Source organism: Pleurodeles waltl, chromosome 3_1 (assembly GCF_031143425.1).
Source record: "Pleurodeles waltl isolate 20211129_DDA chromosome 3_1, aPleWal1.hap1.20221129, whole genome shotgun sequence".
Taxonomy (NCBI): domain Eukaryota; kingdom Metazoa; phylum Chordata; class Amphibia; order Caudata; family Salamandridae; genus Pleurodeles; species Pleurodeles waltl.
Window position 1 is genome coordinate 976,146,300 of NC_090440.1, and position 14,089 is coordinate 976,160,388.

Here is a 14,089-nt window from a genome sequence, read left to right on the forward strand (position 1 = left end):
CCAGGTTAGACTGGAGAAGGGCTTTAATAAAAATAAAAATCAAAGTTTCCAGTGTCAGGGCGCCTTTCTTAAAGTATCATAGAAGTTACGTGCGGCAGAGGATTCCTCCATAGTATACGCCTGCTGGCAAAAAGTGCAGGCCCACAACTTGGTAATATGAAAGGAGCATCGGGAAGCTACCTAAGCCAGTTTAATATTAGCCTGGGAATGGAAGAAGTCTGGAAACGTAACACTGGGAAGGCTGAATTTAACAGATTAGTTAACATTACTGTTCATTCACTCTTGCTCATCACAGAAAGCCGTTCTGGCCAAAAGACGGCATGCCTGGGCAGTCTTTGGGTCCTACTCGACATTATCCCCACAGGGGTATTTGGCTGAGCTCTTCTCTGTTCACACCAAACATCAATTCCTGTTATATCGTATGGGTTTTTTCTACACCAAAGAAGATCGTCCTTCCTGGAAAGGCCAGTATATTGATCAAAATTGCCGTCTAAGCAGCTACAATTTAGAATCTTTGCTGCATGCCTTTTGCATTTGTCCTACTTTAGGTCTGGAAAGAAAAAAATTGTTAAAACATTATTTTATAGCTAATGACATCCGCTCATGTAGACCTGCGGTCATATTCTGGTTCAAGGGTGAGTCAATTTTATTTTGCTGTTGGGGGGGGGGGGGGGGTAACATTTTTACAACTGTTCCGTAAGAAACTAAACAAGGTGGACTTGGGAAAATTGCTGCAGGTTAGTTCTTAACGATTCAACATAAACATTTATTTTGGTTAGAAATGTTTTTTAGCGTTTTAGCTTTATTTTTTATTTTTTTAACTCCTTTTATTGTCAAGTGTTAATTTTATTATTTGTTGCATGTTTGTTTTATATTGAAATGTTTATTTTTTATTTATCAAGCAATAAACTTCCACTACAATGAAAAGAGGAAAAAAAAAACGTTTGTGATCCACTTCATTTTTGACGCAAAAAAGTTATTTGTCTTGATAAATTTGTTAAGAAGGGAAATACCATTATTAAGAAAAATGTAAAGTATTCGGGAATTCATTAAGACTGTTTTTACATGGTGCAGAAATGTTTTCCAGATTTTAGAAAAAAAGCCCGGTATACCAAGGTGCAAGCTTGAGCAAGTAGGTCTATCCTTTCTAAATGGAAACAGCGAAAAGGACATTCGGGCATCCATTACCTTTGCAAGTGGGGAAAAAAAAAGTTCAACCATCGATTACACCCTTATAAATCCCTCTGCTAGGGCCCTGGTAAGGAATTTTCAAATTAAATGCAGAGTGGAGAGTGATCATTTTCCACAAACATTGGAACTAGCACATAAACCTGAGTTGTTACAATCCTCAAATGATCTAATAAGTCCTCCAGAGTTGTTTAATCTTAAGAGATTGACATGGCGTGAGAAAGGGATAGCAACAGTGATGGATGAGGTGTACCAGTTGGCTGGCGCCCTGGGAGAACGAAAAACACTTGCGGATATGCAACAAAAAGGAGCCTACCCTCAACGTGGATTGGAACAAAGACTGGGCCGTGCTATGTTGCAGTTTGTTGGCAAAATTCCAGCCCACCAATAACTCAACCTTCCAGGGATCGTCCTACGTATCCAACAGGGACCGTGTTAGTCAACCTTGGTTCAACAAAGCTTTGCGCAACCAGAAATCACAAATTGCGCGTCAAACCAGGAAAATGGTAAAAGCGATCCAACGGAGAGAAGGTGAGGAAAATCACATTTTATGGACAATGAAAAAAAAGGATCGTTTTGATTGTTGGTCCGCAAAAATAAGCTATCAGGAACATGCATGGTCTAAATTATTATGGGCAAGCCGAATAGCAAGTTCTTTTGGGGGTTAGTGAACGACCTGACAGGGGGGGGAAGTCCGGGAGGGGGGGGGGGGGGAGGTCCGGGGGGGGGGGGGGGGGGGCAGACATCGCAATTGTGGGATAACACAAGCAGCCTGGGTGAGCCATGTCATTAGTCTGTATGGGCTGACAAACATGCTGTCAAAAGGCGGAGCCAGGCTTCCTCCCTTAGTGATGGGGTACGAGCCATCGACAAGTAATAATCAATTACTAAATCTCCAAGCAGAGGGCAGGATCTTAGACATCGCCGAAAAGGATGATCAAAAGCAAGTTTGGGAGCTAGCACAACTAGTCGGTCTGATAAAGAAACTGAAGTCCGAAGGAGCAGCTGGACCAAATGGACTTCCGAATGCAATCTTCAAAGCCACCCAGTATATTGGGTGCAATATTTTCTGCCACATCAACCGGATCCCAGAATCTTGGAGAGGCAGTATAATACATACATCTATAAAAGCGGAAATCCCACTCTGCCTTCAGATTACAGGCTGTTAGCCCTCACTGATGAAGAAGCCAAGATATACGGCTCATGTTTGCTGCAGCATCTTCAAGTCTGGGCTGATGAAAAGAAGCTACTCCCGAGGTTTCAAACAGGATTCAGGGCAGGCATGGGAACGTCATTAAATTTAATTGCACTTTCCCTTATAGTGGAAAAAGCCAGTCACAAGAAGCTGGGCTTCTACGCATATTTATTGACCTCAAATCAGCCTTTGACCAGGTCCCCCAGGGAAAGGTTGTGGGCTAAGCTGGTTAAATGGGGTATCCCCAACAACAAACTGAGGGCCATTATAGATCGCTACACTGATACCTGGGTCCAGATTAAAATTGGAGATGGTTCGAGATTAACAAATAGAATACCTACAAAATCTGGCCTAAAGCAAGGTTGTGTTCTGGCACCAACTCTCTTTAATCCATACCTGGCAGGCCTTGCTGGCAAGTTAACACAAGTGAATAGTTTTCCCCAAGCATTGGGTTCAGAGAAATTGGTGTGCTTGCAATATGCAGATGACATTGTCCTGCTGAGGCCATACCCCCCCCCCACCAACCCTCCACCCCCCCCACCCCCCCAACCCACCCCACCACCAACCCTCCACCCCCCCCACCCCCCCCCCCACCAACCCTCCACCCCCCCCCCACCCCCCCCCCCCCAACCCTCCACCCCCCCCCCCCCCCCCCCCCCCCCCCCCCACCCCCACCACCCCCACCCCCCCACCCCCCCCACCAACCCTCCACCCCCCCCCCCCCCCAAGGTTTGCAACAAATCTTATCAGCACTTAACATCTTTATGGCTGAGCAAAGCCTAGAAATAAATCTGGATAAAACTAAACAGATAAGGTTCCCTGGCGCAAATTATAAACAATTTAATTGGTACCTGGGAGAGAAAAAAGTGGAGATGGTGCAATCGTACAAATATCGAGGAGTCCATCTTGAACCATGCCTGAAATGGAAGCGCCAATTACAGGCGAACAAGGCAAAGGGAAACTCACTAACATAACTTTAACCTGCTCAAAAAGAATCTGGATTGTTCAAACTGGTCCTATTTATTAAAAATCATATCTGCACAGCTGCTTTCAGCCATCTCTTATGGGTCTGAAATATTGAAGGGCTGCGAGATCGGTGCTTTGAATAACAGTCAGGTTAAAACATACAACGCTGTATTTAACAACCCGAAAACTGCCTACCCGGCCCAGGTTAGACTGGAGAAGGGCTTTAATAAAAATAAAAATCAAAGTTTCCAGTGTCAGGGCGCCTTTCTTAAAGTATCATAGAAGTTACGTGCGGCAGAGGATTCCTCCATAGTATACGCCTGCTGGCAAAAAGTGCAGGCCCACAACTTGGTAATATGAAAGGAGCATCGGGAAGCTACCTAAGCCAGTTTAATATTAGCCTGGGAATGGAAGAAGTCTGGAAACGTAACACTGGGAAGGCTGAATTTAACAGATTAGTTAACATTACTGTTCATTCACTCTTGCTCATCACAGAAAGCCGTTCTGGCCAAAAGACGGCATGCCTGGGCAGTCTTTGGGTCCTACTCGACATTATCCCCACAGGGGTATTTGGCTGAGCTCTTCTCTGTTCACACCAAACATCAATTCCTGTTATATCGTATGGGTTTTTTCTACACCAAAGAAGATCGTCCTTCCTGGAAAGGCCAGTATATTGATCAAAATTGCCGTCTAAGCAGCTACAATTTAGAATCTTTGCTGCATGCCTTTTGCATTTGTCCTACTTTAGGTCTGGAAAGAAAAAAATTGTTAAAACATTATTTTATAGCTAATGACATCCGCTCATGTAGACCTGCGGTCATATTCTGGTTCAAGGGGTGAGTCAATTTTATTTTGCTGTTGGGGGGGGGGGGGGGTAACATTTTTACAACTGTTCCGTAAGAAACTAAACAAGGTGGACTTGGGAAAATTGCTGCAGGTTAGTTCTTAACGATTCAACATAAACATTTATTTTTGGTTAGAAATGTTTTTTAGCGTTTTAGCTTTATTTTTTATTTTTTTAACTCCTTTTATTGTCAAGTGTTAATTTTATTATTTGTTGCATGTTTGTTTTATATTGAAATGTTTATTTTTTATTTATCAAGCAATAAACTTCCACTACAATGAAAAGAGGAAAAAAAAAACGTTTGTGATCCACTTCATTTTTGACGCAAAAAAGTTATTTGTCTTGATAAATTTGTTAAGAAGGGAAATACCATTATTAAGAAAAATGTAAAGTATTCGGGAATTCATTAAGACTGTTTTTACATGGTGCAGAAATGTTTTCCAGATTTTAGAAAAAAAGCCCGGTATACTGGTATAATCTGCAACAGTACACACACTCATCATTGAGAAACAAATGCATGTGAAAGCAAAAAGTTTAAATGGGAGAATATAAAATGTTTTAAAGTGGTTCTCTTTGTATTAGGTAACAAAACTTTCTTCTGCACGATATGGTTTAGGATGCCACTTTTTCTAGATCAGACTTTCAAGTTGTCTTTGCATATCTTAAAGAAAGTATGTTAGCCTTTTCTCATCTTTCAAACCGGACCATAATGCAATACAGCTTTCCACATCACACTCCTCCTAAGGGATCCACATTATTCCCTGTCTAAACGACACTTGTGATGGCAGACACCCTGCACCTACTCCTTCCTTAGCATGAATGGCTGGGAGCAGGAAGAGGCTGAAGGCTGCATCTTTGGTTGCTTTATGGCCAGTAGTTTAGAGGACTGGATAGTATTTTTAAATCAAGGGACTGGAGGGAAATCAGGGAAGTGTGGTACCCCGCTTGAAATATAATACCTGAAGCAGTAAATACAAGGTGGAATCACTTATGTTTCTAATTGATTGAAGTAAAAGTGTGAATTAAGGCATTAAATAAATAAAGAATACTGAGTATTTAACAGAAATTGTTATTCAGCTACTATCTCTTGGCCCATCCAGAATATCAGAGCATAAACAGAAGATGTCAACCCAAGCTACACCTCCTATCCAAAGTATGATAAGGATGGCTAAAAGCTTTGCCTAGCAGATCTGAAGGGGCTGGGAGCAGCAAGTGACTGAAGGCTACACCCAGGTGCCAAAGAGCATGGGGCATTGCCAAAGACATGCCCATTGGGCTATAGGCTAAGACAGCTTGGCACAGAGGACGGCACTTATAGTACAGTTTTATAAAAGTTGACGGCATGTCTGAGCACAACCACACTGTTCTCTTCCAACATGTTCGATGGGCTGGCGGAGCCTGACTGTTTGGTGCTGAGGAAATTAATCCTTTTCCAGAAGCCAGGATTTTTCGAGTTACAGAGACACTTTCCACGTCCCCCCACAAATATTAAGACTTTTAAATACCACAGTTTTTACAAAAGCCCCACAAATATTTAGATAAATAAGCTACTTGGTTTGTCTCTCATTTCACTGATGCTGAGCTGCCACGGATCCATTAAAAGGAGAGGAGTTACTTTCTTTCTCTCAATCCTAGACTGCATGGCCTATGATACTTTCAGGAGTTGAAGTCCACCATCCAGGAAGGTCAAAACATGCCACAAGCACAGCCAGGAGGAAGAGACTCAGAGAACGGGACTGAGCGGATGTGTCAACCTCATAGATTACTTTACCTGCGATTCTCCTGGGCTCCTCCCATTTGATGCTTTCATTCCTGCACCCTCCCCCCCCCCACCCCCCCCCCCCCCCCCCTCTGTGGGGCTAATCCTCGGGCACTCTCCCAATTTTCTAGCCACCTTCCCTGAGTGACAGAGGTCCTCCTGTTCATCCACTACTCAGGCACTTGTTTCCATGCACCTCCTTCCACGTTTCACACATCCTAGTGCCACACTCGTCATTTGTGTTCAAGTTCTGTCCCCTGCCTCATGCATCATAACAGTGGTATAGGAATTTAGCTGGGACATCACATTTGGGGGTGTCAGGTAAAGCTTTATTTCATTTAGTAACTTGTTTGTAGTGCACAATGGCTTCCTTTACGCTGCCACTCATCAGCAGAAGCAAACAACACAAGAACTAATAGAAGTTGATCTATGTGAATCAATATTCACATAATATTAGGGTTTCCAATTGTGAAAAAAGGGTAGGCCTAACAAAAGCTAGCTAGCTAAGAGAATGGAATTAAGGCAGATCAGCTCAAAGGGGTACAGAAACGTAGCAGGACGAGCATAAGGACTTTGGTTATCAAAAAACAAGTCACATTCACTGAACGTTTTGCAATGAGGGTTGCCCATCACCCTGAAGGACACTTGCTGGCTGCCCAGTTAATTTATTCCACAATCCCTAAAACATGCTATCATCACCTCAATCCTAAAGAAATCCTCTGATCGTGCAGATAGTCATTCCAGGTCAAACTCAGGCCAACCCTGGCTTATACCCTGTGGTTTTTCAGTCAAACTACAGAACCCATCGACCTTCAGGTTGCCAGATATTGGCAGTTTGACAGGCATCTTTGGCACAGCATTGTCATGGCTTAGCTCATTCCTGCAAAACCATTGCCATCAATTTAAAGTGGCTCTATTCCTCTCTAGGCCAGTTAACATTCAGCCCAGGCAACAATGCGTTTTAAATGTTAACACACCCCTCTCATCATCACCCTGTACACTGACAAGATGGGCAACCACATATGTGCAGTTGATAGTTCATCCCATCTCACAATAAAACACTATTCATAGAACATTTTACGCACATCCAACTCCTCATCTTGGGGTCAACACTGGGTGCAGAAAAAACAACTGCTTGAATTGTGACGAAACATAACTCCCTGGGCCTGGTCAACCTTACCACTCTCAAAGCCTTGGCCTGAGATATGGCCTTCCTCCATTTCCCACTGCAAAATGTATGCTGTTTGACAGAAAGCTTTTCAAAACCAGATTTCCATCACTTATGCCGGATATGTGGAGCACTGCTGCTATTCCATCTTTCACATAATACCGAGCAAATCTTTGCTGTAAATAAATACTACTTGGATTACTTCAAAAGACTATCCAAAATAAATACATTTTGAAAAAAACATGCCTTTTGTTTGGTCTGTAATGCCATGATAAAATATTTTCAGCAATGAACTTTCCCCACAGGTGTCCATGAAAAGAAACAGCAAGCTTCAAAACATTCGGTCTAATTAACAAAGTTTAACAACGTCAATAGCTGGATGACACTGCAAAATTGTTTGTACTTTACCATTCAACTGTAAGTGCTAGGTATGCCAACCTACATCTTCTGACAATACAGCCAATATAATCGTAGAAATGCAACAAAATATCTCTCCAAATGCAAGGCTCCTCCTTGCGGAATATACTACAACTAATAACTCGGACTTGAAAACTTTTTTCTCAAATTCAGAAGGTCCCTAAAAAAAAAAAAAAAAAAAAAAACACGTTTTGAGCCCAGTGTATATTTACACCTGTCCCATTGACAAATTCTGAGAATTAGCTACCAGGTGCCAAAGCCTACTATTCCACTAATCAGAGTCAAAGCATAACCCTGGTCTTCACCACTCAAGGATACATGAGGACTTTATGAATCATTTTCAAAGTTTTGACGCCCTTTCCTCAGCACACACAGAAGAGGATTCTCACCAGCTGGCTGCACTGTTTTGCTGGTCAACAGACTGGTTTCTCCAGTCTGTAGGATAGACTTAAGAATAATTTCTCCATATGTATTCCTACCTCCACATTTTTGGAGAAACAAATAAAGGGCAGCCAATGAAGTGTTTTCAGCTGGGTGCCCCTGGTGCAAATGTTTGGGGCCAATTTAGCAATCTGGCTGCAGAATTCTGGGTCACTGAAGTCATAAATTGGAACCTTCTGGTAAACCAAGACAGAGGAGCTTTTCATAATCTAACAAGGACTTCATCAAGGTAGTGCCTACTGTAACCTGGGTTGATGTCATGATGTCCAGGAGGACAGTGAGCAGCAGCGTATGCTGAAAAAACAAGCTGATGTTAAACAGGCAATTTGAGATGACAGAATCTTCTTTAAGTTATGCACAACTTGAACTGTTTCAGAACAAACACATTATTCTTGAAAAGCAGAGTGCCTTCTGTCCCCCATGCCCAGGACCACTATCACTTCAGTCTTATCAAAAGCACAGTCTCGGCCTTAGACTGCCCAGCCAATCCCCACCTCCACCACAAACCTTCAAAACAGACTAAAGCAGCATGAAGAGGCGAGGTGAAACACTATGAAACAGCCTTGTGGATTTTACTTACTAAGCTTGGAGAATCATCTTCCTTTCACAGAGGTGGAATGGAGCCGGAATACATTTGTAATGTACTGGTACATCGAAACGTGTTACTAAGACAGAATGCAGACCACAAAATGTTGTTTGTGGAGGTTTAATGTAATCTATTTAGTGAAGAAGAAAGCGGAGGTCAATACCAAAGCTTAGAAGAGGCTGCTCACTTCACATGAGATAGGTGGAGCTAAATTAGCCTATTAATGTAGCAAAGTCAGAACGACAGAGGCAAAGAGTGAAAAATGAAACCCGTTTACCAAGTGACTCTATCCAAGACCTCGTATCTTCTATTGCAAAAGAAAAGTTGTCCCTTCACCCCATGCGTCCAGAGATTGGTTATTAGGAAGCCCCTTAAAAATAAGAAAATAAAAAAAAAGTTGTCTCATTTCATCAGGAAGGTAGATACGAATGAGTATCAGGAGGTGGCCCTTAGCCGGTGTAAATGTGAACAGAATTTTCATGACATACCTCAGGGATTCCAGAAATTCTCAGAAGCTGGTCTAAAGTTACCTAATGCAGCTGCAAAACATGCCTATGAGAGATAATGTTGGTATCTAGACTTATTAACAAGTACCCAAGATTGTAAGAAAACCTAGAACGTGTGAATAGTTAAGCATAAATAGTGCCTAAATAGAACCAATATATATGGTAATGTGTTAACAAAATATATACTTACCATGTGTGTAACATGCCCCAGAAGATAAGCCCAATTCTTTGCGGAAACACCAGAAAAATCGAGAAGTTTTACACCCAGAAACATGACCAGGCGCTTCTGTCCTAGACAATGTGAAAAAGTACATAATCAAAAATATTTTTGGGAGGGAAATACAAGGGATCTGAACATACTATGTTCAGTCACAATCTAGGAGTATTTTATTAAAGTACATTTTACTCCATTTCCAATTTCACAAACCTTGTAGACTACACAAAATATTTCTTAGTGTTAACATAAGAGAAAGACAAACAGTGAGCTGGACATTAGATGTGCAATTTATAAGTGCCCAGTAACAGCAACAAACATAAGACTGCCATCTCGATTTACATGCAAAAGCGCAAGTAACGGTCTACCTCAAGCAGAATTTTTACCCAAGGCACTGTGGTAAGATTACAAGTGAGTGACATACAGAGGTTCTAGTAAAGACAAGAAGTGGATCCGTTGAAGCAAGAAGGCATGCAGATGCAACAATGGTCCACCACCCAGTGATTCCTGAAAACACATTTTAGCATCCATCAAGAAAAACATATTTGATATCAATATTTCAGCACTGGTAGGCCATTTTAGTAAGATGTCATTCATTTTTATAAATTTGAGAGAAGACTTACTAGTGTGGTGAAATTGATATTGGAAACATTGTTATCCAACAAGACAGACTAATTTGAGAACAGAAGCTTGGGTTAACCATCTTTCTGTTTGTGCAGTTTTAAAATTTGGGACAAGGTGCATTAACCATTTGCACTAGCAGAAACATGGGAGTAAACTGTGCAGGGGCAAATGCAAACGTAGACTCCGAGTCATCATAGCCACTGTAACTCCCAGTCCTACAATTAAACCAGATAATACTACTTAGCGAATTTGGCAGTCGCCAGTAGCATCCCTAAGGAGTAGCTCACGTGTCAGTGATCGCTCCCCAGCATACTAAATTAGAAGCTTTTGAACTGTTTAATTGACCAAAAATTAAATGTTTATCCAACATATTTTCTGAATTGGTGAATATTTGGAGGAAAAGCGCTGAATTTCAGAAGAACAAGTTACTTACCTTCGGTAACGCTTTTTCTGGTGGATACACTAGCTACCTGTGGATTCCTCACCTAATGAATTCTTCCCATGCGTAGCATTCGACAGAAACTTCTCTCCAGCTCTGCACGTCGGCGAGGACGTCACAATTGCCAGACTCCACGCGGCTCCGCCTGACGTCATCGGGCAATAAGAGGCCCTCGCTGGCATGCTGATGGCAGTTTACGCCATTTTTGACGTGCCTTTGAGACGAATCGAGAAACCTGGACATTCCAAACACTTCATAACTGTATCCAATAAATCTTTATGGAAACAGCAAAAGCCAATAATAGAAACTATACCAATGCACATTCGTAAAAGTTCTGCACAATTATGAACAAATATCAGAACTTACAAAATAAACAAATACATATATATATATATATATATATATATATATATATATATATATATATATAACCTCATAATACAGAAAGAATAAAATGCACAAATGCATACCCAAGGAAATCTCTGTATGACCAGACAGACGGGGAGGCGGGAGGGACCGTGAGGGATCCACAGGTAGCTAGTGTATCCACCAGAAAAAGCATTACCGAAGGTAAGTAACTTGCTCTTCTGATGGATACAACTACCTGTGGATTCCTCACCTAATGAATAGAGTCCCAAAGCAGTACCACCTCGGAGGAGGGTGTCCGTCTGGTCATACCAAGAACTCCTGCAGCACAGACCGCGCAAAATGGCCATCCCTTCTCACCTCTGAATCCAAGCAATAGTGCTTTACAAAGGCATGGAGTGAAGACCATGTCGCAGCCTTACAAATGTCCGCCACTGGAACACCTCTAGCCAGGGCCGATGTGGTCGACTTGGCCCTGGTGGAATGGGCTCTGATCCCCTCAGGAGGATCCTTCTTTGCCAATGAATAGCATATCTTAATACAAAGAACGACCCACCTGAATAGCGTTAGTTTGTGGACGGCCTTCCCCTTCCTCTTCCCCACGTATCCAATAAAGAGTTGGTCATCCAAGCGGAACTCTTGTCCTGTCTATGTAAAAAGCTGAGAGCCCTCCTATGGTCCAGTCGATGGAGTCTCTCCTCCTCCTTAGATGGATGTGGAGGAGGGTAGAATGTCGAGAGAGTGATAGATTGTCCCAAATGAAATGGAGTCACTACCTTGTGGAGGAAAGCCGCCCTGGTCCTCAGAACCACTTTGTCCTTATGAAAGGTTGTGAACACAAAGCGTCTGAAGCTCACTCACACGCCTAGCAGATGTGATGGCCGTCAGAAACACAGTTTTTAGAACTAAAAACCTTAAAGGGCAAGAATGAAGTGGCTCAAAAGGAGAGCCCATCAAAAAGGTTAACACCAGATTTAAATCCCACTGGGGCATGATAAACGGAGTGGGAGGAAACCTATTAGTAAGCCCCTTCAAAAACCTTAACACTAAAGGGGATTTGAGCAAAGAGGGTTGATCAGGTAGACATAAGAAGGCCGAAAGAGACGAGAGATAGCCTTAGACAGTGGCCACAGCGCAACCTCGCCGCGCCAACAACAAAGCAAACATCAATATATCTGACAGATGGACACTTAAGGGATTAATTTGTCACGCTCCACACCAAAGAACAAATTTAGCCCATCTGCCCGCATAGACAGACTTGGCGGAGTGTCGCCTGGCTGATAAAATAACTTCCACCACATCTGATGGGAGAGAAAAAGCACTCAGGTTGCTCCGTTCAATCTCCAGGCATGAAGGTGCAGGCTCTGGAGGTGGGGGTGTAGAACCTGCCCCTGCGAGAGGATGTCTGCCCTGCGAGGGAGACAGAGCAGAGGGCACAGGGTGAGTTGGAGTAGGTCTGCGTACCACACCCTTCGTGGCCAATCCGGAGCTATTAGAATGACTTGGGCCCGGTCTTGGCAAATCTTCCTCAGAACCTGAGGAATCAAGGGTATGGGGGGAAACCCGTAAAGCAACTGGCCGTACCAGGACATCTGAAACGCATCCCCCAACGCTCCCTGCATCGGATAATGAAGGCTGCAGAACAACAGGCAATGCGCGTTCTCCCGAGTGGCAAATAGGTCTATCCGGGGAAAACCCCACATCCAAAAGATGTAAAGAACCAGATCTGGATGAAGACGCCACTCGTGATCGTCTGAGAAGAGCTGACAGACTGCCCGCAAGCAAGTTTTGAAACCCCGCCAGATGGTTTGCTATTACGCAAAGCAGATGGTCCTGTGCCCAGGACCAGAGCCGCAGAGCCTCTCTGCAGAGAAGGTACGACCCTACTCCTCCCTGCTGGTTGATGTACCACATCGCGGTCGTGTTGTCCGTCAGGACTTGAACTGACGGACCGCGAAGGGAAGGGAGGAAGGCCTTGAGGGCCAAATGAACTGCCCGCAGTTCCAGCAGATTGATATGAAACATCTGCTCCATTGGAGACCAACGACCCTTGATCTCCAGGTCCCCCAGATGAGCTCCCCACCCCAAAGTGGAGGCATCCGTTATCACTTTGGTCACTGGAGGAGGCAGCGAAAACGGCTTTCCTTGAGACAGGTTGCCGCCCGCAGCCCACCATTGTAGATCCGCAGCAGTATCTCTGGAGATCTTTATCGACTCCTCGAGATCCCCTTTGTGTTGAAACCACTGCCTGTGGAGGCACCACTGAAGAGCCCTCATGTGCCAGCGTGCATGAGTGACCAACAGAATGCAAGAAGCGAACAAACCGAGCAAATGAAGGACCTTGAAGACTGGAACAACTGCTCCTTCTTGAAACATCGGAATCAACGCCTGAATGTCCTGAATCCGCTGTGGCGGAGGAAAGGCCCGATTCAATGTAGTGTCCAGTACTGCCCCTATGCACAGGAGGCGTTGAGAGGGCTCCAGGTGAGACTTGGGCAAATTTATTGAAAAGCCCAGACTGAACAACAACTGGGTTGCCAGCTGCAGATGATGCAACAAGCTCCGGAGACTTGGCTTTGATCAACCAATCGTCCAGGTAAGGGAATACCAATATCCCTTTCCTTCTGAGGTCTGCTGCAACAACCGCCATCACCTTCGTGAAGACCTGAGGTGCGGAAGTAAGACCAAAAGGAGGGACCGCAAATTGGTAGTGTTGCGACCCTACCACAAAACAGGGATACTTCCTGTGTGACTTCAGAATGGGAATAAGGAAATAAGCATCCTGCAAGTCGACAGACACTATCCAATCCTCCTTGTTCAACAACATAAGTACCTGTGCTAGAGTCAGCATTTTGAATTTCTCCTGCTTGAGGAACCAATTCAAAATCCTTAGGTCCAAGATAGGTCTCAAACGACCATCCTTTTTGGGGGATCAGAAAGTACCTTGAATAACATCCCTTACCCCTCTCCTGCTCGGGAACCAACTCCACTGCACCTTTTGACAACAGGGACAGAACCTCCTGTTCTAGCAACAGGAGATGATCCTCTGAACAAAAGGAAGGACGGGGAGGGAAGGAAGGAGGAATCTCCCGAAAGGGAAGGGCATAGCCTTTCCTTACCACACTGATGATCCAGGAATCGGATGTTATGGACTCCCACATGGGAAGAAAAAGAGACAACCTTCCCCCTACCGGAGAGGCATGGGACGCGATGGTGAAAGGACTAGGGCTGCTTTCCCTGTTGCACCCCCCCCCGAGGAAGAGGAAGGGTGCTGCTGCTGGGTGGCCCCTCTAGTGCGGACCCTACCCCACCGCCTAAATGATATATAAAGGGAGGCTTGAAGACTGCTGGGCTGCCTGCTGTGATCTCCCACGAA

At 43.9% G+C, this 14,089-nt stretch overlaps 1 protein-coding gene across 4 annotated transcripts in view; it reads right to left on the reverse strand.

Annotated features, from left to right (window-relative positions):
* The window catches only part of KDF1 (keratinocyte differentiation factor 1), a 120,663-nt gene that overhangs the window by 65,177 nt on the left and 41,397 nt on the right, over positions 1-14,089 (reverse strand). Inside the window, exons 2-3 of one of the 4 annotated variants that reach the window (XM_069224071.1) lie at positions 9,261-9,361; positions 7,529-7,697 (exon numbers count right to left, since the gene is read on the reverse strand). The exons of 1 other annotated variant lie outside the window; for it this stretch is intronic. The gene's annotated coding sequence lies outside the window, so the exon portion shown is untranslated. The remainder of the gene's footprint in view (positions 1-7,528; positions 7,698-9,260; positions 9,362-14,089) is intronic. 2 more of the 4 variants (XM_069224072.1, XM_069224070.1) reach the window with 2 other exon arrangements.